The following is a 17,133-nucleotide window of genomic DNA, read 5'->3' on the forward strand; positions in this document are numbered from 1 at the left end:
AGCTGTTGCTCATTTTGAGTCCAATGCCTAGATCTCCTCTATGCCAGTTTTGCTGGCACCAGACCTCTCTTTCTGTTATGAGTGAATTTGTTTAATTAGGAATAACTTGGGCATGTTTGTAGACTGAGATAATGACTTTAAAAAAATCAGTTAACTGCTTAGGTTTTCAGGGACTTATTTGACCTGTCATTTTTATTCATTGCTGTTGCTATTATATTTAGCATTTATTGTACTGCAGGGACAGACAACCTGCTCTTCTCCAGATGTTGGATTCCAGTTCCAGTCAGCTCCAGCTGTACAGGGTAATGGAACTACAGTCCATCAACATCTGGAGAGGACTAGGTGGCTGCCCATCATCCAGTGCTTTAGCATGCTCACATAAAATTATCAAAATAAAACTTAATAACAATCCTGTAAGGGAGACTAATGCTGTTGTCCTGTTTTACATTGCAGTGGGGTGGCAGTTCTCATAACAGTGTCAAGATTCAAACCAGGGACTTGTGATTGCATTTAAATCAGTATTTCCCAAACTTAAAGGTAAAGGGACCCCTGACCATTAGGTTCAGGCGTGGCTGACTCTGGGCTTGCGGCGCTCATCTCGCTCTATAGGCTGAGGGAGCCTGCGTACAGCTTCTGGGTCATGTGGCCAGCAGGACTAAGCCGGTTCTGGCGAACCAGAGCAGCACACGGAAACGCCGTTTACCTTCCCGCCAGAGCGGTACCTATTTATCTACTTGCACTTTGACGTGCTTTCGAACTGCTAGGTTGGCAGGAGCAGGGACCGAGCAACGGGAGCTCACCCCGTCACAGGGATTTGAACTGCTGACCTTCTGATTGGCAAGTCCTAGGCTCTGTGGTTTGGGTTTGAGGTTGGTTCAGATCTAGAAAGGTTAAGGAGTACTGGGGTATACAGCACAGACCTAAATGGACCACTGGTCTCAGAGGTGCCAACTTGAATAAAATATGGGAGGGCAGATAAGCCCCACCCCGCATAATCCGTCACATGACACAGTGCATGCACACCATTTGAATGGCAATGCCCATTAACTTTGAGGGGGCCCAGCCCCCTTCATATATTTTATGGGGGGGGGAGGTGTTGAAGCCCCTAAGAGTTGGCTCCTCTGAATGGCTTTACTGGGCGTCATGGGCTCCCTATCTGATCTGCCCTGAGATGAAAGCCAGAAAATAAATCTTGTAAATAAAATTAACAAACAGTCTGATAAGTGAGATGAGATACTGGGGATTTGGGGTGGAAATGTCTCGGTTCATCTTGGGAATCGTGATACGGAGAAATGGGAAAGCTGAGTGTAGTCAGCTGTGTACCCAGGAAAGCTGATTTCAGCAAATTTAAAGAAATACTGGGTCAGATCCCATGGGTGGAATTACTCAAAGGGAGGGAGTCAGAGATGGGTGTGAGTTTCTTTGAAGGCACAATTGCAAAGCTTTCCAACGCACAAAAAATAGGGAGGCAGCTAAATTGTTTTTTGGGGGGGGTACGTGCCCCTCCAAATAATGTTGGACTCCAGCTCCCATTGTCCCTGATCACTGTTGGGAGTTTGAGTCCAACAACAAATGGAGAACCTGAATTAAATTAATTAAATACAGAGCATTTTCTTCACTGGATGCCATTGCCATTCTAAAAGAACAAAGCAAAAGTTTGTGGTGAGTTCTGGCACCTCTTATTCTAGAAAAAAATAGCACTGCAGGTAACTAACATAAGGAGAGCAAAGGAACCTGAATTATACTAGGTCGGGACGTTGGTCCATCTTGGTCAGTATTGTCTACTCTGAGTTTTATCACTTCTCCAGAGTCTCAAGCAGAGAAGCACCTTTCCCATCATGAAATGGCTTTTAATGGGAAGTGCCGGATGTTGAACTTGGAACCTTCCGCATGCAAAACTGATGCTCTCATTAGAATATATGAAGACTGCTGGATCAGGCCAGTGGCCCACCTAGCCCAGTGCCCTGTTCCCACAGTAGCCACCCTGTGGGAAACTCTAGCAGGACCCGAGCAATAGAGCACTTCCCTGCCAGCAGTTGAGCTAGGAACCCCCCCACCCCACCCCTACGAGCTCACCTGATCAAATAATTGCAGTGGCTGTGCCCCTTAAAAGGCAGCGGGTGACTGTGTGTGTGTGTGCGTGCGTGCGTGCGGCTGTGTGAGAATGCCAAATGTTCCCTGGCTCCAGAGTCGCCAGGGGCCTGTCCGCTGAGTCATCCAGGTGCCAAAGTCCCTGCTGAAGCATAATGGGAAATTCTTGCTGAGTTGCTGCGTTTGGTGCTGATTGGGAGCAGAGCAAAAAGCTCTGCTGGAGCAGCTCAGCTGGTGCAATTTGCTAGTGCAGAACAGGAAGAATTGGCCTTGCAGCATTAATGCTCCGGTTATCAGCACGCTCAGGGGTGGGGGTGGGGAGCTTCTGCACTTTACGCTTCCCAAAGTAGTGTAAGTCTCTTCTCTCCCCCCCCCACCTACCAGGTAAAAAGTAGCACAGCCATGTTTGGCAGATGGACAGTAAGAATATAAGAAGAGCCTACTGGGTCAGGCCAAAGGGGGCCTATCTAGTCCTGCTTCCTCTTCTCACAGTAGCTGACCAGATGCCTCAATGGGAAACCCACAAGCAGAACCTGAGAGCCAGAACACTCTCCCTGTGTCTTCCAGCAAATGTTATTCAGAAGCAGGTCTTGCCCACCCATGAGGCAAGGTGAGGTGACTGCCTCAGGCAGCAGAATCCACAGAGGCAGCAGATCTGGCCTCCAAGAAATGCATCGTATGATGATGATGATGATGATGATGATGATGATGATGATAATAATAATAATAATAATAATAATAATAATAATTTATTTATATCCCACCCTCCCCAGCCGAAGCCGGGTTCAGAGCGGCTAACAACAATAAAAGTAACACAGCATTCTAAAATCAATTCATTCTAAAATCAATTCAAAATCAAATTAATGGCAACCATTGGGCTAGAGTTCTGTGAGGATTACCAAAGGAGGGGGTCAGACTGTGCCCTAGCCAAAGGCCTGGTGGAACAGTTCTGTCTTGCAGGCCCTGCGGAAAGATGTCAAGTCCCGCAAGGCCCTAGTCTCTTGTGACAGACCGTTCCACCAGATCGGGGCCACAGCCAAAAAAGCCCTGGCTCTGGTTGAGGCCAGCCTAACCTCCCTGTGTCCCGGGACCTCCAAGATGTTTTTGTTTGAAGACCGTAAGGTCCTCCGTGGGACATACCAGGAGAGGTGGTCCCGTAGGTACGTGGGTCCTAGGCCGTATAGGGCTTTAAAGGTTAAAACCAGCACCTTAAACCTGATCCTGCCACTGCTGTGGCATGCTCCTCAGAAACAAGAGCTGCCATCTCCTCAATGCCACTTCTACAGGGGCCTCTTGGTGAATAGTAGGCATTGCTGGTCTCCTCCCGCCCTTGTTTCCAGTGTAGATCTTTATTCCCCACATTGTTTCTGATGTAGATCTTCACTCACCCCATCTTCCCTAGAATGGGAACACCATTTTGTGGTTTGCCTTAGGCGCCAAAATGTCTTGGGCTGGCCCTGTTCAGAATCATCACAGCCTCCGACTGGAGGCAGAGCATAGCCAACCCAGCTAGTAGCCATCAACAGCTCTCTCTCTCCTGCATAGATTTGTCCATAGGTGAACGTCAAGAAGAGTTCCATAGGTGAACATCAAGAAATGCTTTCTTTTATCTGCCCTGAATCTTCCGACATTCAGCTTCATTAGATGGCCACAAGTTCTAGTATGGAGAAAAGCCTCTCTGTAGCCACTTTCTCCATACCATTCATAATTTTATAAACTTCTATCAGAAGAACGTAAGTCCACAAGAAGAGCATGCTGGATCAGACCAGTGGCCCACCTTGTCCATCATCGTATTCTCTCTATGACCATCCAGATGCCCCACAATGGGAAAACCAAAAGGCACGACCCAAACTCAAAAGAGCACTCTCCCCTCCTGAGGTCATGTCACCTTACTTACCTTATCTCTAAATGAAGAAGTCCCAAACATTTGTACAGTGCCATTCAGAAGCCTCTTAATTTTAGTACACGGACTGACCCTCAATATGAACCATAGGATTATAACACTTCAGACGCAGCAGCTTGTTTTGGAGCATACACTCCTCCTCTGTACAGTAATAGGAAGAAAGCTTTCTCGAGGGTGGGTCAGGGAAGAAGCCACACAACACTTTTCAGCTCAGCACCTGTCATTGCCCTGCTTCGCATGCCATGTTACACCATAGCTAACATGAAGCCATGGTTTAATGGGAACAAGTAGCATGTTTGTGCATGCTGCTCAAAAGGTCACCCCGCTTTGCTCATTCCCCACCCCTGGCCATGCCAGGAGCAACAAAACACAAACCTGGGCATGTCATGTTCACCCCAAAGTGGGTCCCAGGGGAATGATCCTTTTTCTCAGCTGGGATGGGTGGTTGAGTGACAAAGAATGTGTGTGTGTGTGTGTGTGTGTGTGTGTGTAGATAGAGAGAGAAAAAGACAGAGATCTTGACTTTTGCATGTCTAGACTATAAACCCTAGAGGTTTAATTATAACCAACAGTGTATTAAGTTCTGTTAAAATAATTAAATAAAGGGTAAGAGCTGTATCCACTGCTTCACCTAGTTTGGCCTCTGAGAGCTAGAATGGTGTAGTGGTTAAGAGCGGTAGACTCGTAACCTGGTGAACCGGGTTCGCATCTCCGCTCCTCCACATACAGCTGCTGGGTGACCTTGGGCCAGTCACACTTCTTTGAAGTCTCTCAGCCTCACTCACCTCACAGAGTGTTTGTTGTGGGGGAGGAAGGGAAAAGGAGAATGCTAGCCGCTTTGAGACTCCTTCGGGTAGTGATAAAGCGGGATATCAAATCCAAACTCTTCTTCTTCTTCTCTGGACTGCACCCACCACTGACATTCTCTGCCAGGAGGCAGTGATGGCAACCAACTTGAATGGCTTTAAAAGAGGACTGGGCAAATTCACAGAGGAGAGGGCTACCCATGGCTACTAGCGACAATGGCTATGCTCTACCTCCACAGTTGGAGGCAGAAATGCCAGATGCTGGGAACCACGGGAGGGAGAGAGTGCTCTTGTGTTCATGTTCTTCTCCCTGGTTTCCCACAGGCACCTGGTTGGCCAGTGTGAGAACAGGATGCTGAACTAGATGAGTCATTGGCCTGATCCAGCAGGCTCTTCTTAAGCGCCACCCCCTCTCAAGATTGCCCACAACAGAATGTGGCTTTTGGTCTGAAAAAGGCTCCCCTCCGCTGGACATAGCCAGTGAGAGAGATGTGGCAACAGAACCTGGTTTTTCTTCCCTGCTTCTCAGGATTTGGCGGAGAGGCTTGACAACCTTGTGAGCAGCCGACAGACTGCAGAGCGTTAAATGCACCCTCTTGCATCTTGGGAATTCCCCAAGGTGGCATGAGCTAAGGGTGTTGCTAAGTAACAGGTGCCCACAGGGACTTTCAAGACGGTCCAGTGTGTATAGTGCCGGCTGGCAGGGATCCCAGCTTCCCAAGAGGCGGGAAGCAGGTCATGGCTTAGGCATCCATTTGGGCAAACGGCAAAGCAATGGTAGCTATTTCCCTTATCCATCTTCTATGTTCTCCTTATCTTATATCTTTCTTTGCTTTGATCAAAAGACAAGCAGAGAGAGGAGGAGTTGGTGACTCTGGTGGTGGGACAAATCTCCACTTGGTATCTTCTAGGCCCTTGTCTAGTTATCTTCATCAACATCCCCTCCAGGCCACCAAAAAGGACTCCCACATTCTCTGAGCTTCTAACCTCTTTATGTAAACACTTGGCTTGGAAGGTTTCACCGTCCATCAATATAATTGCTCTCTGCTACCCCCAGCAGAGAGAGTTGGCCCACAGTGAAGCTGCTACACCTCTTGCCTTGAAGTCAAGAGCAATTTAATTACTTGGCCATTTTTTCTCTTCCAAACCACTTGGAGGAACCGTTGGGCAGTGGTAAAGGAAGTGGAAGGCAATTAGCAGGGAGCAGATGGGTCTCGCGTGTCGAAAGGTCTCTTGAGGTAGAGAGCAGTGTTGGCTCCAGGCCATTTTGCCTCTTTGCTTGAAGGCTGGTGTAGTGTCAGAGCTGGCAAAAGGGGGTTGTAGCAGCAAGGTCACATGAGGTAAGGCAAGATGTCCCCAGAAAATAGGAGTGAGCCTGGTGGAGAACGCAGCGGAAAGGGCATGATTCTCCTCGGACGCTGGTTGCTGGTGGATCACAAGGAGAGCCTGCTGGATCAGGCCAATGGCCCATCGAGTCCCGCATCCTGTTCTCACAGTGACTGACCAGATGCCCCAATGGGAAGCCCGCAACAAGTATTCAGACACAAGAGGACTGACTCTCCCCTCCTGCAGTTTGCATCAAATAGTACTCAGAAGCATTGCTGCCTCTGGTCATGGAGACAGAGCACAGCCATCATGACTGGTAGCCACTGATATGCTCCATGAATTTGTCCAGTCCTCCTTTAAAGCCATCCAAGTTGGTAACCATCACTTCCTCCTGTAGGAGGGAGTTCCACAGTTTAAGTATGCGCTGCGTGAAGAAGTCCTTTCTTTTATCTGTCTTGAAGCTTCCAACATTCAGCTTCATCGGATGTCCCCAAGTTCCAGTGCTATGAGAGAGGGAGAAAAACTTTTCTCTATCCACTTCTTCCATGCCACGTATAATTTTAGGAACTTCTGTCATGTCACCTTTTACCCTTTCTCTGAACTAAAAAGTCCTATATGCATGCTGAACAATGTTTTCCTTCAAACAGGATAGTCACCACATTGTGGAAAGGTCAGAAGGGGTTGGGCATTCCAGCTCCTTTGCTAAGCCCCTTAGGGAATGGACTTAGCTCTACAGTCTCAGGTTCAAACGCAGCTAGGGCTGGGGGAGAATCTCTGGAAAGCCTCAGCAAGTCAGTGTGAGTAATACTGAATTGGGTCCACCAGTTGTCTGGCTACGTATAACACAGCCTCCTGTCTCTGCCTTAAACGGTAAAGGTACCCCTGATCATTAGGTCCAGTTGCGGATGACTCTGGGGTTGCGGCGCTCATCTCGCTTTATTGGCCGAGGGAGCCGACATACAGCTTCCGGGTCATGTGGCCAGCATGACTAAGCTGCTTCAGGCGGACCAGAGCAGCACACAGAAACGTTGTTTACCTTCCCGCCGGAGTGGTACCTATTTATCTACTTGCACTTTGATGTGCTTTTGAACTGCTAGGTTGGCAGGAGTTGGGACTGAACAACGGGAGCTCACCCCATCGCGGGGATTCGAACCGCCAACCTTCTGATCAGCAAGCCCTAGGCTCTGTGGTTTAGACCATAGCACCACCCACACTTAGGTCCCAGCAATACAAAAGTGGGGTTGTTAAAGAGGATTGTGCTTGAAAAGCCAGTTGTCTGGAGGTGAGCAAGTACCACTGCAGCAGGTAGCACCATCATCATCATCATGATCGATGATGATGCAGTTGTATAGTCCAAACCAGGAATCAAGCATTCAGGTTTGTAAGGATGGAGAGTCCGCGAGTGGCTCAGTTTGTACCTGAACACTTAAGGGTTCTATTCAGTGCTAGTTCTACTCAGAGGCAAGTTGCTGGAATTAATGGACCTCGGTTAATTTTTGCGGGTCTGCCCTGAGTTAGTTGTCTACAACCCTAAGCAGCTTACATGCAAGACCTAGCCCAGAGTCAGGTGTTTTATATGACCAAGTGGATCTCCATTGGTCCCTGGAATCACCTGACCTCTGCTAAGCTGCAGTGCACCCCACTGACCATCCACAATGGTGGTGCTAAAGAGCAATGGAGAGCAACCCAAAAGCTCTGCTACTACTGTGTCACTGAAAGTACCAGGAAAAGACCTGCTAGGCTGGGAGGGAATGTTAATTTGGTCTGCAATCTTTTGCCTACACATGGCAGTAAATCTCTTGGAACATGGTGGGACTTACCTCTGAGCAAACAGGTATAAGGATTTTGCTGCATGGGTGACTTTTGCCCAAGGAATTTTATCTTTGTGGATACAAACATCCTGATCTGCACCTCTTGGGCTAATGTGCAGACCAGAGTTGAGGTACCCAGCAGATTTCATGCTTCTGTTAATTGTCACCAGTAGCTTAAATCTAGCAAAATATGGATTTTGCATGTGTCTTTTGAAAGGGAAACATGCGTTTAAATGCTTTTTTTAAAAAAAGAACTACACGTTTGCATACATATTTTGAGATTTCTGTTGTTTTCCATGGAAGAGAAATGTGCGAGTTGCTCACTTTGTTTTCAAGTGTTTTTATTTAATTCAACCATTTATATGCCACTTAATTGCAATATGGGAGAAGTAAATAAAATGAAACTAAACAGGAGTTAAAACTGTAAAACCAGAATTCGGTTAAAATGCCTGCTGGTGTGTGTGTGTGTGTGTGTATTCCGTAAGTGCTAGAGGTTAAACAGGGCAAGGGTCTGTTTGGCCTCAGCTTGAAGGGTGTGCCATAAAACTGGACCCACAATACTGAACCCAGCACAGTTCCTGGTTGCTACGAACCATGCATCCATGCCATGGGGGACCATTAATTGTGACTCCCCCGAAGACCTCACTGATCAAGCAGTGATATAAGGGATCAAGCAGTCTTTGAGGTATCCTGGACCCAAGTTGTTTGTATAAATAAATACTGTGCAAGCACCTTGAACCTGATGTTCTTTCCATCCCCTGTAGGTTGACCCCACACCTTGCATGCAGGAGATTCCAGGTACAATCTCTGCCCAAGACCCTGGAGAAGCCCTTTGAGGCAGTGCAGACAGTTCTGGCAAGTTAGGCCAGTTGGACTGACTTGGACTTTGCCAAAAAGTCAGTGGCTAGCCTAGAGATTTTTCTTGCCAGGAGTTTTACCTAAATCTGCCTCATCGGTAGGTTTAATCCCATTGTCCCTTGGCCTGTCCCCAGAGGATGGAGCCAACAGTGTTCTCTTTCCCCTCTGCTCTCACATCCTCCGGATCTTGACCCTGAGATAAATCTGAACTTTTGGGAGCAGTTAACTGCTGCCATCCACCCCCCCCCCGCCTGCCCACCCAGCTCCCCATCACCTGACCATTGCGACACCTGTCTCGCAGCCGCACGGGGGTGGGGTGGGGGCTCTCCTCTTTGCCGTGTTCCGATGCCCACACAATTAATCAGCAGACGCCTCCGGAGCAAACCATCTCCACATTTAGCCGCAATCCGGGAGGAGTAGTGTGTCAGGAGTGGGGGGGGGGAGGCAGAATTTACAAAAACAGCATCAGCTGCCAATGCGATGGCTGGCAGAGCAGATTCCTGCTGACTCAGGCTTTGAAGGTACAAACGAGGCTGTTGCGGCAGTGAGAGAGAGGGAAGGAAGGGAGGGGACTGCATCTCTCTTGCCCACGCACTGCCAAATGGATTTCGGCTCGTGTCTCTCTCTCTCTCTCTGCCCATACTAAATAAATAAGTTGTCTGTCTAGAACCTGGAAAGGAATGGGGTAGAAAGAGAACACCTTTCTCTGGTTTTTTTTTTTTTTTGCCCTGCTACCCCCCCCCCCTCCCCAATTGCTCGTCCATCCAGCCGTCTGGCTTATTTCATTTTTTCCACCATGCCTGCTTGCTAGATCCATCGCCCGCGTCTCCTTTACTTTGCCGCTTGCTTTTTTTCTTGACTGCCGGTCTAGAAAAGAAGCGACAACATCTAAGGTAGGTGCGGTTCTCTCTCTCTCTCTCTCTCTCTCTCTCTCTCTCTCTCTCTCTCTCTCTCCTCTCCCTCTCCCTCTCCCTCTCTCTCTCTCTCTTATTCCCTTTGACTTCTGGGGTGACCTCTCTCCCTCCCCTGTTTTTGGAAGCTCTCTCCTCCGCCCGCCTCCCCAATTTCCTTTCTTTGCTGCAGGCGACGATTTCTCCTTGAGCTCACTTCTCTCTCCGGCAGATGCAGGGCGACAGGAAGCCGGTGTGTGCCCGGGTGCTTTTGCTGGGCTCTTGGGAAATCCTATGCATGTTTCATCAGAAAGAGCGTGTCCCGTTGGGTTCAAGGGAACTCGCTCCCCTGGAAGCATGTATAGAGGGCTGCAGCCTTGGTGGGGCTTCTAGGAAGCAACCAAAGAGGCAGAGGAGGCTGGCCTCTTTGAAAGACAAAAGGCAGAACCCAAATAGTGGACTTGGCTTATTTTAGACTCTGGGGCTTAATGGATTTGGGGAGGGGGAGGTAGTGGTTTTGCTCTTTAACGTGTTTTTTTTTGCTTTCTCCAAAACATGCACTTGTGGGGACACACACACACACACACATTGCCTGGAGTGCCCCCGTAAAGTCCTTCCCCCATGGTACCACCAATAGCTGTTATTAACTCCTTCCCCCATTATTTTCTGCAGTCTATGTTCCTTGCAGCATCAAACCCCACATTATTTTAGGACGATTGAAGAGGTGGAATGCGGGGACCGATGTGCTGCCACAGGCAGAAGAAACCTCTCCTTCATTGCAGCTCATAGTTTGCGGTTAATTCCCGACCCGTGTGTTTCCAGGTTGACCAGCTAATCGGCATAGCCGTTTCCATGGTATCTAGCTAGAAAAACTAGGCTGCCCCTTTTTCTGGTGCAAGGAAAACAAAGTGGATTCTGTTTTGTTTTGTTTTTTTGTGGGGGTTTTTTAAAGGAAGGGGACATTTTAGCACACAGATTCTCCTCTGCCCTTTGTTCTCTCTGCTCTCTTGTGGTTTTCCTCCGGTGTTGCCAAAAGCTGAGGGTGGAAGTGAAGAAAGGACTGGGTTGAAATCAATCGGTGGGGGGAGACGCAGCTGCCTGAACATCACCTGCAGTGCATCTGAGAGGAGGGTGATCTGTCAGGCACAAGTGTTTCGTCTCTGCCCTGAAATTAATTGCACTTTGAAAGGAAAAGGATAGGATGGGGAACAGCTAGGATTCTGTAACGCAAGGCAGCGGCGAAGGAAACTGCTGAGAAGGGTTGGTGGCCCTGATTGCAGACGGGCAGTGGACGTCACAGTGCACCACTTTGAGAGAGGCTGCTGGCAGAGCGCTCAGTGGGACCAGTTTAGGGTGCAGGCAGGGCAGTGGGGAGCTGCAGGGGGTGACTGCGCCAACAAAAACAGGAAAAGAGCAATTTCCAGTTTTGGACTGTGGAATTCGCATGTTGCCATAGATCTGCTAAGGTTTGCCTGTTTCATTTCAGTACCCAATTTTTTAGTTTTGAGCGCAGTTCACTGTTTTAATCACAGCACAATATGAAAGATAGGAAACTCCTTTCTACAGTGTAAAAGCATTCCTCTGTCTAGCTTAGCACTGGCTGCACTGACAGGCAGTGGCCCTCCAGGTTTTCGGATGGGGCTTTCCCGGTCCTACCTAGAGCTGCCCGGAACTCAACCTGGGACTTTCTAAATTCTGCATGATGGGTGGTGTGTATCCCTCTGTTTGCTTTTTGCTAACTGGAGGGGTTCTGAAAAGGGGGTTAGAGCAGTGTTTCCCAAACGTTTTTGGGCAACGGCACACCTGTTTACCGGAAAAAAATCTCGCGGCACACCACCATTAAAGCCCCGCCCCCGTGACGTCAGCGCGCAGCGTCACGCCGGGAGGGACGCACAAAAGTGAAAGTTTTTTCCCTCCCCCTTGCCGGGGTGGGAGGAGGCAGCAGAGCGAGGGACTGAGGGGCGGCGGCAGCTGAGGCGGCGGCGGCTGCGATAGCGGGCGGAGGAGGGGGCGGCGGCGGGGCTTGAGATCATTGTTGTTGTTATGGCTGCTGCTGCTGCTGCTGCTGCTAGGGGATCCGGGGACGTGAGCAGGCCTGGCCCGACCTGGGTTGAAGGAGGACAAGCCGGCAGCGCGCCAAGTGAGTTCGGTTGCGCGCGACGGCCCCCGCTCCCCCCACCCCCGCCGGATCCTCGCCGCCGCCGCCTCTCGCCCGCCTCCCTCCCACGGCACACCAGCCGATGTCTCACGGCACAGTAGTGTGCCGCGGAACACCGGTTGGGAAACACTGGGTTAGAGGAGGTTGCTAGATAGACCAGTGCTCTGAGCTCCGTGTGAACTTCCTTCTGTAAGCTGCAGTTGTTGCCAACACTCTGGCCACAGTCAAGGAGCGATGACTTCCTGATGTGCCCATGGGGAGAAAGCAGCTTTTCTTCCCACTTATTAAAATTCATGCTTCTGTAATTCCCAGCTTCTGCTAGATATTTTTGGCTTGGCTTGACGTCCCGCCATTTCTCAGCTCAGAGAAAATGAGTTTGCGATGGAAGATCGGTGCATGCAAGAGAAATTTCTGCCTAGTGACATTTCAATTACACAGTTAGCCTCTTAGCCGGGAGGATGGGATAATTCTGTTGGGTACCAGTAGGAAGACAACAATTTCCCCACCAGCCCTCTAATATTCAAGAGCAAAAGCAACCGTGAGGATAAAATAAGGTGCTGTAGGGAGGAGAGAGTGTCCTAATTATTCAATGGCATTTTAGAGACATGAAGAAAGTGAACATAACATAAAAAGAGCTTACTGGATCAGGCCAATGGTCTATCTAGTCCAGCATCCTGTTCTCACAGTGGCCAACCAGTTGCCCCCAGTGGGAAACCCATAAGCAGGATCCAGGCACAAGAGCCCTCTCCCCTCCTGTGGTTTCCAGCAACTGGTATTCAGAAGCATTGCTGCCTCCAGCTGTGTAGGCAGAGCATAGCCATCATGGCTACTACTGTCCACCATCCAAGTGGGTGACCATCACTGCCTCCTGTGGCAGTGAGTTCCATAGTTTAAACTAGGTGCTGCATGGAGAAGGACTTGCTTTTCTCTGTCCTGAATCTTCCAACATTCAGGTCCACAAGTTCTACTCTTATGAGAGAGGGAGGAAAACCTTTTGTCTGTCTGCTTTCTCCATGCCAGGCGTAATTCTATAAACTTCCAACATGTGTCCTCTCTTCCCTATCTTTTCTATAAACTAATGGGTGTGGGTGTGAGTGTCTTCTAGCAACTCTAACCACCGTTAAGAAACTACACTTCCCATGATTCTCCAGCGGAAGCCGTAGCTTTTTCAAGTGGTGGGATATTGCTTTCAATATACAGTGGTACCTCGGGTTACAGATGCTTCAGGTTACTGACTCCATTAACCCAGAAATAGTACCTCGGGTTAAGAACTTTGCTTCAGGATGAGAACAGAAATTGTGCAGCAGCGGCAGAGGGAGGCCCCATGAGCTAAAGTAGTACCTCAGGTTAAGAACAGTTTCAGGTTAAGAACGGACCTCCAGAACGAATTAAGTTCTTAACCCAAGGTACCACTGTATAGGGCAAATGGGGCCAAAGTTTATGCTACCGCTGAGCTGAAATCTTTACCCTGTCTTTTGTGGCATGATAGCACCCTGGAGATCTATCATGCTCCTCTTTCTCTTCTCCAGGGAAAATTAACATGCCCAGCTCTTTCACAGGACTAATGAGCAGCAGTGGTGTAAAAAGGCATCTCCCCTGCTAGGGATCTTTAGGGAACAAATAGAAAAATAAAGCTGCCAATATATTAAAGCTGTTTTACAAATCTGTAGTGCAACTGCGTTTGGACTACTGCGCACAGCTCTGGTCATGTCACCTACAAAAGGGTATTGTATGTAGATTTGGAAAAGGTTCAGAGAAAGGCAATCAAAATGATCTAGGGAGCGGGGAGAGAGCATAACCATAGAATTGTAGAGTTGGAAAGGGACCCTTGGGGTCATTTAGTCCAACTCCCTGTAACTGAGGAATCTCAACTAAACTGGAAGTTTGTAGAACTTTGCATGGCATGGATAAAATGGAAGCTTCAGGGCACATAAAAAGAAAGGCCTTTATCGCACAGTGCAGAGTTCAGCTATGGAACTCACTGCCACAGGAAGCAATGGATGGCTTTTCTAAAAATTGATTTTTAAATTCAAGCAACGAAACATGCCCATACAAGGAAAACAGAGCTTCGTAGTTGTGCACAAAAGAAAGAAAACTCAGTTGGCTTTAAAAGAGGATTGACAAATTCCTTGAGCAGAGGGCCATAGACGGCTATTAGCCATGATGATTATGTTCTGCCTCCACTGTCGGAGGCAGCAATGCTTCTGAATACCAGTTGCTGGGAACTGCAAGAGAGGAAAGTGCTCTTGGGCTTGGATCCTGTTTGCAGGTTTCCCACTGGGGTTTCCGGTTGGCCACTTTGAGAACGGGATGCTGGACCATTGACCTGATCCATCGGCTCCATTCTGATCCATTCTGATTTCCTAACCCCCCCCCCCATCCCCACTCAAAGAACGTGCAGTACAGTGGTACCTCGGATTAAGAACTTAATTCGTTCTGGAGGCCCGTTCTTAACCTGAAACTGTTCTTAACCTGAGTTAACACTTTAGCTAATGAGGCCTCCCACTGCTACCATGCCGCTGCTGCACGATTTCTGTTCTCATCCTGAAGCAAAGTTCTTAATCCGAGGTACTATTTCTGGCGGAGTCTATAACCTGAAGTGTCTGTAACCCGAGGTACCACTGTATATTGTCAATATCTTTCTTAAAATACAGTGCCCAGAGCTGGGCACAGCCCTCCAGATTGCAGCTTGACTAGCACGGAACAGAGTGGAATTATTACTCCTTGTGAGCTGGACAACTCTGCTTCTGTTAATGCAGCGAAGATTGCATTAGCTTGTTTAGCAGCAGCATCACACTGCTGGCTCCCATTCAGCTGGCAAAGAAAAGATTCTAATACCTTTGTTAAGTTTCCTCCCATGAGCGAGGAATTGCATTAAGTATTCACATCCTGTGTAGGAGGTAAACCCCAAAAAAGTCCAGCTGGTGTTGAATTGGAAGCTGACTTATCTCCATGCCAGCCTCCTCCCCGCTAGGGTCAGAATATAAAAATGGCTATCAGTGAGCATGCTTTTGTCTCCATATTTGTTGCCTTGGGAAGCTCTGCTGGGATAGGACCCTTGGCAGAAGGAATCAGGCTTCATTTATATGCAGGCTGCTGAATCTTAGAGGCAGTTAAGGTTTGGGACAGGGGCAAGACCCATGCAGAGGCAGGAGGGCAGCTGGGTACATTTACCCATGACCCCAGAGGGCTAAGCCAGCTGGGGGGAGGTGGGCACCACCAGGGGCCTGCCAGAATTACACTGCCATGCCAAGAATGCCCCGTGCCAGCTGATCAGGGACTCCTGCCCCAAGCCTCATACAAGCTCTGCATGGGCCTGGGCAGGGGTCTCCCCCAAAGTCCCTAACTCGTCCCTTCCCACCACTCACTTCTCCCTTGGAAAGGAGATGGTTTGGGTGAGTACAGTGGTACCTCGGGTTAAGTACTTAATTTGTTCCGGAGGTCCGTTCTTAACCTGAAACTGTTCTTAACCTGAAGCACCACTTTAACTAATGGGGCCTCCCCCTGCTGCTGCTCCAGAATCACAGAATCACAGAATCATAGAGTTGGAAGAGACCACAAGGGCCATCGAGTCCAACCCCCTGCCAAGCAGGAAACACCATCAGAGCACTCCTGACACATGGTTGTCAAGCCTCTGCTTAAAGACCTCCAAAGAAGGAGACTCCACCACACTCCTTGGCAGCAAATTCCACTGTCAAACAGCTCTTACTGTCAGGAAGTTCTTCCTAATGTTTAGGTGGAATCTTCTTTCTTGTAGTTTGAATCCATTGCTCCGTGTCCGCTTCTCTGGAGCAGCAGAAAACAACCTTTCTCCCTCCTCTATGTGACATCCTTTTATATATTTGAACATGGCTATCATATCACCCCTTAACCTCCTCTTCTCCAGGCTAAACATGCCCAGCTCCCTTAGCCGTTCCTCATAAGGCATCGTTTCCAGGCCTTTGACCATTTTGGTTGCCCTCCTCTGGACCCGTTCCAGTTTGTCAGTGTCTTTCTTGAACTGTGGTGCCCAGAACTGGACACAGTACTCCAGGTGAGGTCTGACCAGAGCAGAATACAGTGGCACTATTACTTCCCTTGATCTAGATGCCACCGGAGCACAATTTCTGTTCTCATCCTGAAGCAAAGTTCTTAACCCGAGGTACTATTTCTGGGTTAGCGGAGTGTGTAACCTGAAGTGTATGTAACCCGAGGTACCACTGTACCTGTTTCTCTCTTGAAAAATACCCCAAACAACATCCCAATCTCTGCCAAGCAGGGTCTGTGCTCCTTTGAAGAATTGAAGACACGGCGGAGGCTGTCGTAGCTTTAAGGAAATACGATTTAGTCACCTGTTTACACCTGAATTTAGATGGAGGGAGTCCAGATCTTACAGCATGGTCATCTCAAGACGATCTTGTTCTCCACAGCAGAGCAGCACTGGAGTCCAAGGCATCTCCAAGTTTCGGGCTGGGAAAGAACTTTTAGCAGTCAAGAGTAGATCAAATAGACTGATATTAGACAGCTTCATAGTGTTTTAAGTTTTGGAGGGTCAGTCTGGATGGTGCCCGTGGGTCCCTTCCAAACCTGTGACCCTGCGTAGATGACTGTAGAATCTATAAGAGCAAACCAGCCAGACCCTGGCCAGTTCAGTACTGCCATTTACGTTAGAAAGATGTTGATCTGTTGCCATGGAGATAATTGGGGGGGGGGAATTCTCCCCACCTAATGGGAAGTGACATCACCGCATAAGGTGAAGAGCAATTGCCAGATGTTCCGTGTGTGATTTTTGGTTGATGCTGGAAGATGGAGGGCAGGCCTTGCTCTGTACTGGACCCAAAGAACTGTGACTTGGTGCTTCTCTGGAAACTGAATGAGAAAGCAAAGTCGGTTGGAGGTATTAAAACTGTAAGCCCATCCCTCCAAGGCTCAGCTTCTATATATGTGCTAAGAAAACCATTCATACTAAAGACACCACAGTCTCCGCCAACCTTCATTCCAAGAAACACCACTTGGAGATTGCGGCTTGTGCAACAATATGTCCCTATCCTGGAGTGAACTCAGGAAGAACGCTGTCTCTGTGAGCCTCTTTTTCCATGACGCCTTTCAACCCAGAGTGTCTTCGCCGCTCCTTCTCCTTGGCCTAAAGACCCCTCTCTCTGAGGGAGCTGTAGCCGTGCTGGATTTCTTTGGCAGAAGCTTTTAACCTGATGAAACTGAAGCTGGCCGTAATGGCCTTAAAATCAGGATGCTGAGAAACTTGAAGCTCCCGGGTCAGCAGGGGCAAACTTTACCCACCATTCATACTTAA

At 48.7% G+C, this 17,133-nt stretch overlaps 1 protein-coding gene across 6 annotated transcripts in view; it reads left to right on the forward strand.

The window, feature by feature from the left end:
• KCNAB2 (potassium voltage-gated channel subfamily A regulatory beta subunit 2) overlaps positions 1-17,133 on the forward strand; it is a 115,744-nt gene that overhangs the window by 9,278 nt on the left and 89,333 nt on the right. Inside the window, exon 1 of one of the 6 annotated variants that reach the window (XM_081204022.1) lies at positions 9,146-9,316. The exons of 4 other annotated variants lie outside the window; for them this stretch is intronic. The gene's annotated coding sequence lies outside the window, so the exon portion shown is untranslated. Of the gene's footprint in view, positions 1-9,145; positions 9,317-9,355; positions 9,689-17,133 lie in introns of those variants that run through there. One more of the 6 variants, XM_081204021.1, reaches the window with a different exon arrangement.

The sequence above is a fragment of the Podarcis bocagei genome (genome assembly GCF_964188305.1).
Source record: "Podarcis bocagei genome assembly, chromosome: 7".
NCBI lineage: Eukaryota > Metazoa > Chordata > Lepidosauria > Squamata > Lacertidae > Podarcis > Podarcis bocagei.